The sequence below is a fragment of the Cannabis sativa genome, chromosome 5 (genome assembly GCF_029168945.1).
Source record: "Cannabis sativa cultivar Pink pepper isolate KNU-18-1 chromosome 5, ASM2916894v1, whole genome shotgun sequence".
Taxonomy (NCBI): domain Eukaryota; kingdom Viridiplantae; phylum Streptophyta; class Magnoliopsida; order Rosales; family Cannabaceae; genus Cannabis; species Cannabis sativa.
Window position 1 is genome coordinate 68997069 of NC_083605.1, and position 12664 is coordinate 69009732.

Genomic DNA, 12664 nt, shown 5'->3' on the forward strand with positions numbered 1-12664 from the left:
AACTCAAAGCTAGGTCCATAGCTTTGAAGACCAAGGACGTAGGTGGCATAGTTCTACCGAACCTTGTAAAAATCGAGAGTTTGCATTTTCTAATCCTTAAACTCTTTACTTTACAAGTTTAATTATTTGTCTTAATATATTGCTTGCCATACTACTTGCTTTTACTTGATTAATTGACTAATTGCATAATTTTGTGTTAAAAGTTTTAATTTTCCGAAATTAGTTTAAATTTCCAATTCACCCCCCCTCTTGGAAACATATCTTGGGCTAACACTCTGCACCATGTGTTGTTGCATGTGGTTGTTCTCCTGAATTATATAACTCAGCTGTGCATGAGTGTATTGTGTTGTAGGATCGATGGGCCCAGGCAATTGTAGGGGTTGCTCCTCTTCTTCTTCAACACTAGGCTCGCGTTGCCGCCTACGCCCTTGCGGTGCATCAGGTGGTGGCTGGCCTTAGGGATGTGGCTCTTTCAGCCTGTTGACAAAGGCGATGTCCATCTTGCGAAGTGGCAACACCGTGTTGTCATACTCTAACTGGGGAACTTCATATGCCCCGCAGAGTTCTTTGATAACTCCTGCCAAACCAAAACCACCTCCCGTGGCTCCTTGCACGATCTGCTCAATGCTTTGCCTTATGACTTGTCCAATGTTAATGTTGTACCCCTTCATTATGGCGTACACATATTTCAGGCGATCCATTTGGACATCGGAAAAATGCTTGTTGGGCACTAACCGAGCACTCACAAAGTACAACCATGTTTTTGCCACCGGGTTCAGCTCACACCGGTATAGAATATTTGGCGACCCCTCGGTGCCATCATTGTCATGGAACCTCAACCCAGGAAATCCCACTATCTCCGCCACATCCACCATATCAAACTGCTCTTCCTCCTCAATAATTCGGAGGCGTTGTTCCTCCCTAGTGTAATCTTGGACAGAGAACATCACATTAAATGCATCAGCAGTAGCGGAAACTTTCTTTCGACGCACCTTCACTTCCCCATTCCGGCGGTCAGGCCAATTCGCAAGGAATTCACAAGCCATAGTAACATTAGCCCGACCCCGAGTATCTACAAAGCTCCCCCACTTCATTCTTTCTATTTGAGCTCTGATTGTTTCAAATCGAGGTTGGCGCCTCAAGGGATTTTCCGGGAATTCAATACCCCGATCTTCAATATAAGCCCTATTCTTTAACCTCACGAAGCGATTGTGGGCCTCAATGTTTCCAAAGCGGGTCCTATCAAAACCCGTTGGTGGTGGGTTTGAAGACGAACCCTCCTCTACATTCCTAGTCCTCTTTGGTGCCATTTTTTTTCTTTGCCTTTTTTTTTTCGAATATTTATTTTATTTTTTTTAAATTTTCTGAAACTCTTTTATATTTTTCTAAAAAATTGGGCAGCACTTCCCTTTAATTTTTCTCTATCCCAAAAATAAAAAATTCACTCAAAAAATATTCCCAAACACTCAATACCACAATACAATAATGACAAACCCAATATCAACAATATTTTTGCACAACACACATTTATATCACTCAAAATCTAGAAAAAGTTAATCAAATTCTTTAAAGATTGAAGAAAGTGATACTTACAAACCCGAAAAAGCTTTACTCCACCTCCATTGTTGAATGTTCTTGAAAGCTTGAGGTTGAAGTTGAAGACAATGGTGATTTTCGGATTTGGGCTATTATGGGTTATTTTTGGTATGGGTTTTGATGATATGTGTAGATTGTTGGGTGAAATTGGGTTTTTGAATGGATTGGGTTTAAGAAATTTAAGTAAAGTCAGAAAAGAATGACAGAATGGAATTAATTTTATTCAGCCATTTAGGCGTGTTTAAATAGAAAAATACAGAGTAAATGCTTTACATAAAAATAGCAACTAATTGATCCTAATAAAAGATTACAGCTAATTACTTCTAAATCTAATAGAATAAAAAATACTAAATAACAATCCTAATAATTACTGTTAATATTCTCGACACCCCTCCTCAAGCTGGAGAATAGATATTGATCATTCCCAGCTTGGATAGAAACCCTTCGAACATAGCAGTAAAAAGTCCCTTAGTAAGAACATCAGCGAGCTGCTCAGATGATGGAACAAAGGGTATGCATATATCGCCGTTTTCCAGTTTCTCCTTGATGAAATGTCGATCTATTTCGACATGTTTTGTCCGGTCATGCTGCACAGGATTCTGAGCAATATTGATTGCCGATTTGTTGTCGCAGTACAACCTCATCGGTTTATCTCCTTCAACCTTCAGCTCCTCTAAGATCTTCCGAAGCCATAACAACTCACATACTCCTTGAGCCATGGCTCTGAACTCGGACTCCGCACTGCTTCGAGAAACAACTGGTTGTTTCTTGCTCCTCCAAGTAACTAAGTTGCCCCAGACAAAGGAGCAATAGCCGGTGGTAGATCTCCTGTCCGTAGAACTTCCGCCCCAATCAGCATCAGTGAAGATCTCCACTCTTCGGCTCCCATTCTTTGAAAACATAATTCCTTTACCCGGGCTTCCTTTCAAGTAATGAAGAATCCGATGAACAGCCTTGGAGTGTTTTTCTGATGGACAATGCATAAACTGACTAACCAAGCTCACTGCAAACGCAATATCTGGCCTTGTATGCGCCAAATAAATTAGTTTCCCCACCAGCTTCTGATACCGGTGCTTGTCCACAGCCTTAGCACCATCTTCTTTTTCGAGTTTCTGATTCGGATCGATAGGAGTTGCCACTGGTTTACATCCGAGTAATCCAGTCTCTTTCAAGAGATCAAGGACATACTTTCTTTGCGAGATAACTATTCCTTTTGAGGATCTAGCCACCTCCATTCCGAGAAAGTATTTGAGCTGTCCTAGATCTTTAACTTCAAATTGGTTGGATAAGAAGTTCTTCAGTGACTCCAACTCTACTATGTCATCTCCTGTCATCACAATGTCATCTACATACACAATTAAAATAGCAATTTTACCATGATTGTGTTTGTAGAACATCGTATGATCTGAATGAGCTTGAGTGTAACCATGTTGTTTCACAGTTCTCGTGAATCTTTCGAACCATGCCCTCGGAGATTGTTTCAGTCCATATATGGATTTCTTTAGCTTACATACTCTGCCATCCTTATTTAGCTCATCAAAGCCTGGTGGAGCTTCCATATACACCTCCTCCTCTAGCTCGCCGTTTAAGAACGCGTTCTTCACATCAAACTGTCTGAGAGGCCAATCCAGATTAGCGGCTAACGAGAGAAGAACACGTACGGTGTTTAGTTTGGCCACAGGCGCGAAGGTTTCCTCATAGTCGAGGCCATATGTCTGAGTGAAGCCTCGTGCTACGAGTCGAGCCTTGTATCTCTCAACCGAGCCATCAGCATGGTATTTTATGGTAAACACCCACTTGCTGCCTACACATTTTTTTCCTTCGGGTAAAGAGGTAAGATCCCACGTGTCATTCTTCTTCAGGGCCTTCAACTCCTCAAAGACCGCCTCTCTCCATCTCGGAACCTCTAGAGCTTCATGTATCGACTTAGGTAGTTCATCATCCATAATCCTGGTGGAAAAGGCTTTGAAATCTGGTGAGAGCTTATGATAAGATACAAAATTGGATATTGGATGTTTTGTGGTACATGATCTGACACCTTTGCGTACGGCTATGGGTTCAAAGAATTCTATAGAAGGTTCTAAATTTGGAAGAGAAGTAGGAGAAAGAGAAGTCGTACCTTGGACCTCGGTTGAGTCCGATGATTGGCCCACCTCGGGAGCTGGTGGAATATTACTTGGTTGAGTCCTCCTTCTAGAATGAACACGAAGTTCAGTAGGTAAATTTATAGGTTGTGAATTTATAGGTTGTGAAATCCTAGGATTAGTTACAGAAATAATTGGTTCCACTGAACTATTTTCAACCGATTTTGGCAAAGATATCTGTTCCCAAAAACTTATTTCAGAATCATTCTCTCCCGGAATTGAGTTTTTCTCAAAAAAAGGTTGTTTTTCAAAAAAAGTGACATCCATACTCACGTAATATTTTCCAGATTTAGGATCAAAACATTTATACCCTTTTTGTGTTGGTGAAAAACCAAGAAATATGCATTTATGTGCCCGGGGATCAAGCTTTCCTCTATTATGGCCGTGTATATGAACAAAAGCAATGCAACCAAAAATTTTAGGTGTTAAATCAGTGAATGATCTATTTTCAGGAAACATATTTTTTAGTGCTTGCAAAGGAGTGATGTAATTAAGAACTCTTGTAGGCATTCGATTAATCAGATAAGCTGCAGTTAAGAGTGCTTCATTCCAAAAACGATTAGGAACATTCATAGCAAATAATAACGCCCTAGACACCTCTAATAAATGCCTATTTTTCCTCTCAGCCACTCCATTTTGTTGGGGAGTATCAACGCAAGAACTGTGATGAATAATTCCTTTTTCTTTCAAAAAATCACCTAAGATTGCATTAAAATATTCTCGGCCATTATCGGTTCTAAGAACTTGAATATTAGTATGAAACTGAGTATTAATCAAAGAGTGAAAATTTTTGAAAACATTTGCGACCTCAGATTTTTCCTTTAGAAGGTAAATCCATGTGACTCTAGTGTGATCATCAATGAATGTGATGAACCATCTAGAACTTGAGGCAGTTTTTACTCTTGAAGGGCCCCAAATATCACTATGCACGAGTGAAAAAGGTTTTGATGGCATATACTTCAAAGAAGGATAAACAGATCTATGATGTTTTGCCAACTCACAAACTTCACAACAAAAAGATGAAATGTCTTTATTTTTAAAAAGATTTGGAAACAAATATTTCAAGTAATTAAAACTGGGATGGCCTAACCTATAATGCCACAACATTATTTCATTCTCACAAGACAAGGTAGTAAAACATCTTGGTTTCTGAACTTGTTCATCTGAAGGATTTTCCGAGACCAAGTGATAGAGTCCATCAACCTCCTTAGCATTGCCAATCATCTTCCCCGAACAAGGGTCCTGAAATTCAAATCCAGCAAATGTTATTGTAGCAATACATTTGCAATCATGAATAATACGACTGACAGAAATGAGGTTGCAAGAAATCTTTGGAACATGTAGGACATTTAGTAATGTGAGAGATGGAGAAATAATAATAGAGCCTTTTCCAGCAATAGAGGTTAGAGAACCATCGGCAATTTTAACTTTCAAATTTCCAGATAAAGGATAATATGAATGGAATATGGAAGAACTACCAGTCATATGATCTGTTGCCCCTGAATCTATGATCCAAGGGTTTAATTTTGAGCCGGCTGTGAAAGTTGCAGGGTATGTACCTTTTCGAGCTAAAGAAGAGGAGGCAATGTAAGATGATGAGTTAGGAGTGTTGGATATGGAATGAGAACTCATTAGTTGATACAATTGCTCTAGCTGTTCTTTGCTGAAGGCAGACGTCTCTGAGGCAGATTTCGGCTCTTTGGAAGTGTCTTCGGATGAGGCATGAAAACCCTTTGAATCATGAGGATTCCGGTTAGATGAAGGGTTCTCGGCTGGCTTTCCATGCAGCTTCCAACATTTGGCCTTAACATGCCCTGGCTTGTTGCAATGCTCGCAGATTGGCCGGTCTTTATCGCTGCGACGGTCGTTGCGGCGTGGTGGCTGACTAGAGAACAGGGCAGACGGCTCGGTGGGAGCTGGTGAGTGTCCTCCGAGCATGACGGTCCGCCGGCTCTCCTCTCTTCTGACCTCGGCAAAGACTTCTCTAGTACTCGGCAGTGGATCACGACCAAGAATGCGTCCTCTCACTTCATCTAATTCCTTATTAAGGCCGACGAGGAATTCGAAGACACGTTCTTTTTCCACCATTTTCTGAAACAAAGCCCTGTCCTTCGCACAGCTCCACTCATAATCGCTGAACATATCTACCTCTTGCCACAAGGTTTTTAAGTCAGTATAATATTGAGTGACAGTTTTCTCACCTTGTTCCAGCCTCCATAGACGAGTTTTTAGCTCAAACCACTGTCCTGCGTTCCCGAGATCAGAATAAGTCTCGTTCACAGCAGTCCAAATGTCATGAGCAGTAGGTAGGAAGAGATAGGTTCTTCCTACACTCGAGTCCATAGAATTTATGAGCCAAGACATGATCATCGAATTCTCTGCCTCCCACCTTTCAGAACCTTCATCTTCCTCAGTGGGCCTCGCATTGGTACCTGTAAGATAGTCGAATTTTCCACGGCCTCGAATGAACAGTTTCACCGATTGGGACCACTGTAGGAAATTGTTTCCATTCAGCTTGTGAGAAGTGATGGAAAGGTTTTGGAAAGATTCAGTGTTTAGGGGAATTGAGGGTGAGCGAATAGAGCTCATAGAATCGATACCAGAGGTATCATCAGAGTGTTTAGCCATTTAGGCTCTGATACCATAAAGTCAGAAAAGAATGACAGAATGGAATTAATTTTATTCAGCCATTTAGGCGTGTTTAAATAGAAAAATACAGAGTAAATGCTTTACATAAAAATAGCAACTAATTGATCCTATCTTATCAAAAACAGATTACAGCTATTAAAAAAGATTACAGCTAATTACTTCTAAATCTAATAGAATAAAAAATACTAAATAACAATCCTAATAATTACTGTTAATATTCTCGACATTAAGAAAAGATGAAAAGATTGAAGATTGGAGATGAAAAATTGAATTTTTGAGATGGAAAAGGGTAGGGTTTGGCTGAGAGGATTTGAAATTTGAAATTTTTGGTGTAGGGTTGAATGAGGGGGAAAGTTTAAATTTATAGAAATTTTCGTGAGCAAGTCGCGACTTGGCCTAGGGCTAGTCGCGACTAGCTTACGATCAAATTTTATGCCTCTCTGGAAAATCAGGAAGTCGCGACTGGGGTCGCGACTTGGAAAATAGGTCGCGACTTGGCCAAAGGCTAGTCGCGACCCCTGGGCTCCAGGTCGATTTTTTTTTTTTTTCACGCTTTTCACGATTCAATTAAAAAAAATAATGTCTGGTACTAATCTAAAAATTGAAAATACTAACAATACTAAAGCATACTAAAACATAATCAAAAGTCTAAAAAAAATTAACGAAAAACACTTAGGTTGCCTCCCAAGAGCGCTGTCTTTATCGTCATACAACTGGACGCTGAGCCTCGCACTTCAAAGTGGCGCTAGGATCATGGCGGACTTGGCTTGGTCAAATTGACCTCCCAAGTAGAGCTTTAAACGCTGTCCATTAACTTTGAAAGTTGCTGGACTTTCACCTTTTAACTCCACCGCTCCATAAGGAAACACCTTGACCACCGTGAATGGTCCTGACCACCTTGACTTCAACTTTCCAGGAAACAGTTTCAGCCTTGAATTAAAGAGTAACACTTGCTGCCCTGGTTGAAACTCCTTCCGTACTAGACCTTGATCGTGCCACTTTTTAGTTCTCTCCTTGTATATTTTTGCGTTTTCATAGGCTTCGTTTCGAAACTCCTCTAGCTCATTCAGCTGTAACAGTCTTTTCTCCCCTGCAGCTTTTAGTTCCATGTTAAGAGTCTTCATGGCCCAAAAAGCTTTATGCTCTAACTCCACCGGTAGATGACAAGCCTTTCCAAACACCAACCGATATGGGGACATGCCAATCGGTGTTTTGAAAGCAGTTCTGTATGCCCACAATGCATCATCTAATTTTCTTGACCAATCTTTCCTTGATCTTTGCACTGTTTTCTCTAGAATCATCCTAATCTCCCGATTAGAAATTTCAGCTTGGCCATTACTTTGGGGATGGTATGGTAAAGCAGTTCGATGTCGGACACCATATCTTGAAAGAAGTGCTTCAAACTGATTGTTACAGAAGTGACTCCCTTCATCGCTCACTATTGCTCGAGGAGTACCAAACCGAGTAAAGATGTTCTTTTGTAGGAAGCGGAGAACTATCTTACCATCATTTTGAGGTGTAGCTGCAGCTTCGACCCATTTAGACACATAATCGACAGCCAAAAGAATGTACTGATTGCTAAAGGATGAAGGAAAAGGACCCATGAAGTCTATTCCCCACACATCAAACAATTCAACTTCTAAAATTCCTGTTAAAGGCATCTCGTTTCTTCTTGAGATATTACCTGTTCGTTGACAACGATCACAGGCCTTTACAAAGGTAGTAGCATCCTTGAATAGCGTTGGCCAAAAGAATCCACTTTGCAACACCTTTGCAGCTGCTCTATTTCCACTAAAATGTCCCCCACATGGTAAAGCATGGCAATGATTTAGGATAGAATACATCTCCTCTTCAGGCACACATCTCCTAATTATCTGATCAGCGCAGTGCTTGTAGAGGATTGGTTCTTCCCAATAGTAATGTTTCACCTCAGAAAAGAATTTCTTCAATTGTTGACGCGAAAGCTCGGGAGGAGTTATTTTTGCAGCCAAGAAATTAACATAGTCAGCGTACCACGGTACCATCAGGTTTTCCCTCACACTAAAGAGTTGTTCATCAGGAAATTGCTCATTTATCTGTACCTCCTTTGTATTCTGACTCTCTTCCAGCTCTAATCTTGACAAGTGGTTTGCTACCAGGTTTTCGGTGCCCTTTTTATCTTTTATCTCTAAGTCAAACTCTTGAAGTAGAAGTACCCACCGAATCAGTCTTGGTTTTGCATCCTTCTTGGTCATAAGGTATTTGATTGCTGAATGATCTGTGTAGACAATTACCTTATTTCCAATCAGGTAGGGTCGAAATTTGTCACAAGCAAACACTATTGCCAGCATTTCTTTCTCTGTAGTGGCGTAATTTAATTGAGCATCATTCAGAGTTCTACTAGCATAGTAGATTGTGTGGAATACTCTGTCAACTCTTTGACCCAAGACCGCTCCAATGGCATAATCACTTGCGTCGCACATCAACTCAAACGGCAATTCCCAATTTGGTGAAGTTACTATCAGTGCTGTAATCAATCTCTCCTTTAAAATCTTGAAAGCTTTTAAACAATCTTCTCCAAACTCAAATGGAACACCATTGACAAGTAAGCTAGATAAAGGTTTTGAGATTTTGGAGAAGTCCTTGATAAATAGGCGGTAAAAGCCAGCATGTCCTAGGAAACTCCTCACTCCTTTTACAGAAACTGGAGGTGGCAAATTTTCTATTGTTGAAACTTTAGCCTTATCCACCTCAATTCCTGCCTTTGAAATTTTGTGCCCAAGAACAATTCCTTCTGTTACCATAAAGTGGCACTTCTCCCAGTTTAACACCAAGTTAGACTTCTCGCACCTTGTTAGCACTTTTTCCAAATTTTCCAAACAATGATCGCAGGAAGAACCAAAAACTGAGAAATCATCCATAAAAATTTCAATACAAGATTCAATCAAATCTGAAAAGATAGCCATCATACACCTTTGAAAAGTAGCAGGGGCGTTGCACAAGCCGAAGGGCATTCTTCTGAAAGCAAAAGTACCGTAGGGACATGTAAAAGTAGTCTTCTCCTGATCTTCAGGTGCTATAACTATCTGGTGGTATCCAGAATATCCATCAAGGAAACAGTAATATTCTTGCCCCGCCAATCTGTCTAGCATTTGATCAATGAAGGGCAAATGGAAGTGATCTTTCCGTGTTGCTTTGTTGAGTTTCCTGTAATCGATGCAGATCCTCCAACCAGTGACTGTTCTTGTAGGAATCAACTCATTCTTTTCATTCTTGATCACCGTCATTCCACCTTTCTTTGGGACCACTTGCACCGGGCTAACTCACTTACTATCTGAAATAGGATAAGCAACTCCAGCATCCAACCACTTAACTACTTCTTTTCTGACAACTTCTTTCATGGGTGGATTGAGTCTTCGTTGAGCGTCAATTGTCGGTTTGGCATTGTCTTCCATGAGAATTCGATGCATCACTGTTGAAGGACTGATTCCTTTGACATCACCTAGTGTCCAAGCGATGGCCTTATTATGAGCTCGGAGTACCCTCAGAAGTCTATCAGTCTCCACATCAGAGAGAGAAGCTGAAACAATAACTGGCAGCTTTTTATCTTGACCCAAAAATTCATACCTCAAGTGACTAGGAAGCACCTTCAATTCAAGTTCTGGAGGCTTTTCAGTAGATGGCTTTAGCTCTTTTGGAACTGCTCCCAATTCCTCAAAATATCTTCTGTTCAAGGGCCCATAGGAATCAAGCCACTTCACATAACCCATGACCTCTTGTCCCTCTTGCTCCGTCAATTCATCTTCAGTTAGACTTAGTTCGAGAGGATCATCTAGCAGCTTTTTCTCACCCACCATTTCATCAATCAAGTCAATGAAGAAACAGTTTTCACTTGCCTTTGGGTATGTCATAGCCTTTAGCACATTAAAGACCACTTCTTCTCCTTGGACTCTCAGCTTTAATTCACCCTTCTGAACATCGATCAAGGCTTGGCCAGTTGCCAAGAATGGTCTCCCAAGAATGATTGGGACATTGCTATCTTCTTCCATATCCAGAACGATGAAGTCAGCTGGAAAGATGAACTTGTCAACCTTAACTAACACATCCTCAATGACTCCTCTAGGATAGGCTAGTGATCGGTCCGCCAATTGGAGAGTTACTGTTGTTGGCTTTGCTTCACCCAGCTGCAATCTTTTAAACACCGATAAAGGCATCAAGTTAATGCTGGCTCCCAAGTCACAAAGTGCATTTATTCCCTCAATTCTCCCAATAGTACAAGGAATAGTGAAACTCCCTGGATCTCTGAGTTTGGGAGGGAGTTTCTTCTGTAGGATGGCGCTGCACTCTTCAGTTAGAGCCACTGTCTCATAATCCTCCATCTTTCTCTTCTTTGACAGGATTTCCTTCATAAACTTCACATAACTTGGCATCTGCTCTAAAGCTTCAGCAAAGGGAATGTTAATGTGAAGTCTTTTGAAAACTTCTAGGAATTTGGTGAACTGCTTGTCTAAGCTTGATTTTCTAAGCCTTTGAGGGTAAGGTATTTTCACATGGTGATCACTATTAATTGGTGGAGACTGCTGTGGTTGTGTTGGACTCTCAGTAGCCTTCGTTGAAGTGGGTGTTGGGGTTGACGTTGGTTGAGCTTTATTCTCCTTTTCTCCATTCACTAGTTGTGGCACTTCAGGACCATCATAATTCTTACCGCTTCTAAGGGTAATTGCTTTGCAGTTTTCTTTGGGGTTTACTTCAGTTGTGCTAGGCAAATTCCCTTGAGGACGAGTTGCTACTTGAGTTGCTAGTTGGCCCATCTGTGTCTGCAGGTCTTTGATTGAAGATCTAGTTTCAGTCATGAATTGAAGCAATAAATCTGTTTGCAAACTAGAATTTCCACCAGAGGTTTGTTGCTGATTAAACTGTTGATTCTGATTCTGGTTCTGATTTCGTTGCTGATAGAACCCACTGTTTCTTCGGTTATTACCCTGGTTGAACCCATAATTGTTGTTGTTGTTCTGTGAATAGTTTCCAATGGCTTTAGCTTCATCCATTGGCAAATCATCCACATCTGCTTGACACTCTGAAAAGTGATGGCTTCCTCCACATAACTCACACACAACTTGGGCTTGTTTAGCTTGCCCTGCAATTATCTTTGTCAATGCCTCAACCTGAGCTGTCAACTTTGTGATGGCATCCACCTCTAACACACCAGCTACCCTCTTTGATTGGCTTCTTTCAGTTGGCCACTGCTGATTATTTAGAGCCATCTCCTCCAATAGATCATACGCCTCATTAGCACTTTTTCTCCTAAAGGCTCCACCAGCTGCTGCATCTATTAGTATTCTAGTGTTTCTTACCAACCCATTGTAGAAATTGTGGACCAGCATCCACTTCTCTATACCATGATGAGGGCACTTTCTGATTAGATCTTTAAACCTCTCCCAAGCCTCATGGAGAGATTCATTGTCTTGTTGGCAAAAGTTATTGATTTCTCCTCTGAGCTTTGCAGACTTGGCCGGAGGAAAGAACTTTGACAAGAATTTCGTTGCCAGATCATTCCAGGTGGCAATAGAGTTTGGTGGCAAGGAGTTTAGCCAACTCTTGGCTCGTTCTCTGAGAGAGAATGGGAACAGTCTCAGTCGAATGGCATCATCACTAACTCCATTAACTTTAAAAGTTTCACAAAGTTCCATGAAGTTAGAGAGATGCAGGTTAGGATCTTCAGAAGGGAGGCCACCAAACTGAACTGAAGACTGCACCATTTGAAGTATGGCAGGTTTGATCTCAAAGTTATTTGCATCCACTGCCGGTGGCCTGATACATGACTGCACTCCCGTCAGAGTAGGGAGAATGTAATCTCTCAAGCTGCGGCCATTAGCTTGATCTTCTACGGCGCCACCATTATTACCGTTATTACCTCCATTGTTTGCAGCATTAGCAGCCATGATTTCTGAAGTTTCAGCAGTTGCTGAAACTCCTTCTTGCCTCTTGTTCTTTCGGTTTCTCCTACAAGTTTTCTCGATTTCGGGATCAACTGGTAATATGACAGCTTGTCCTTGACGGCGCATACACTTATGATTCCTGAAATAGATCACGAAAATATTGCAAGAAAAAGGTTAGAAAAATCAGCAAGAGAAAATATACCAAATTAGAAGTTAGTATAATTTGTGTAATATTAATCTTTAAACAATTCCCCGGCAACGGCGCCAAAAACTTGTTACGAAATTTATGGTTATTACGCAAGTGTACGCAATCAAGTAGTATCTCACGCAAGTGAGGTCGAACCACAGGGAATTGGA

General features: G+C 41.0%; 1 non-coding gene across 1 annotated transcript; it reads left to right on the forward strand.

Moving 5' to 3' along the window:
* Positions 1 to 11762: 11762 nt before the first annotated feature.
* LOC133038637 (small nucleolar RNA R71) lies at positions 11763 to 11869 on the forward strand. Its single transcript, XR_009688137.1, has one exon. It is a non-coding gene; the product is annotated as a small nucleolar RNA R71 (small nucleolar RNA).
* The last annotated feature ends 795 nt before the right edge of the window (positions 11870 to 12664 follow it).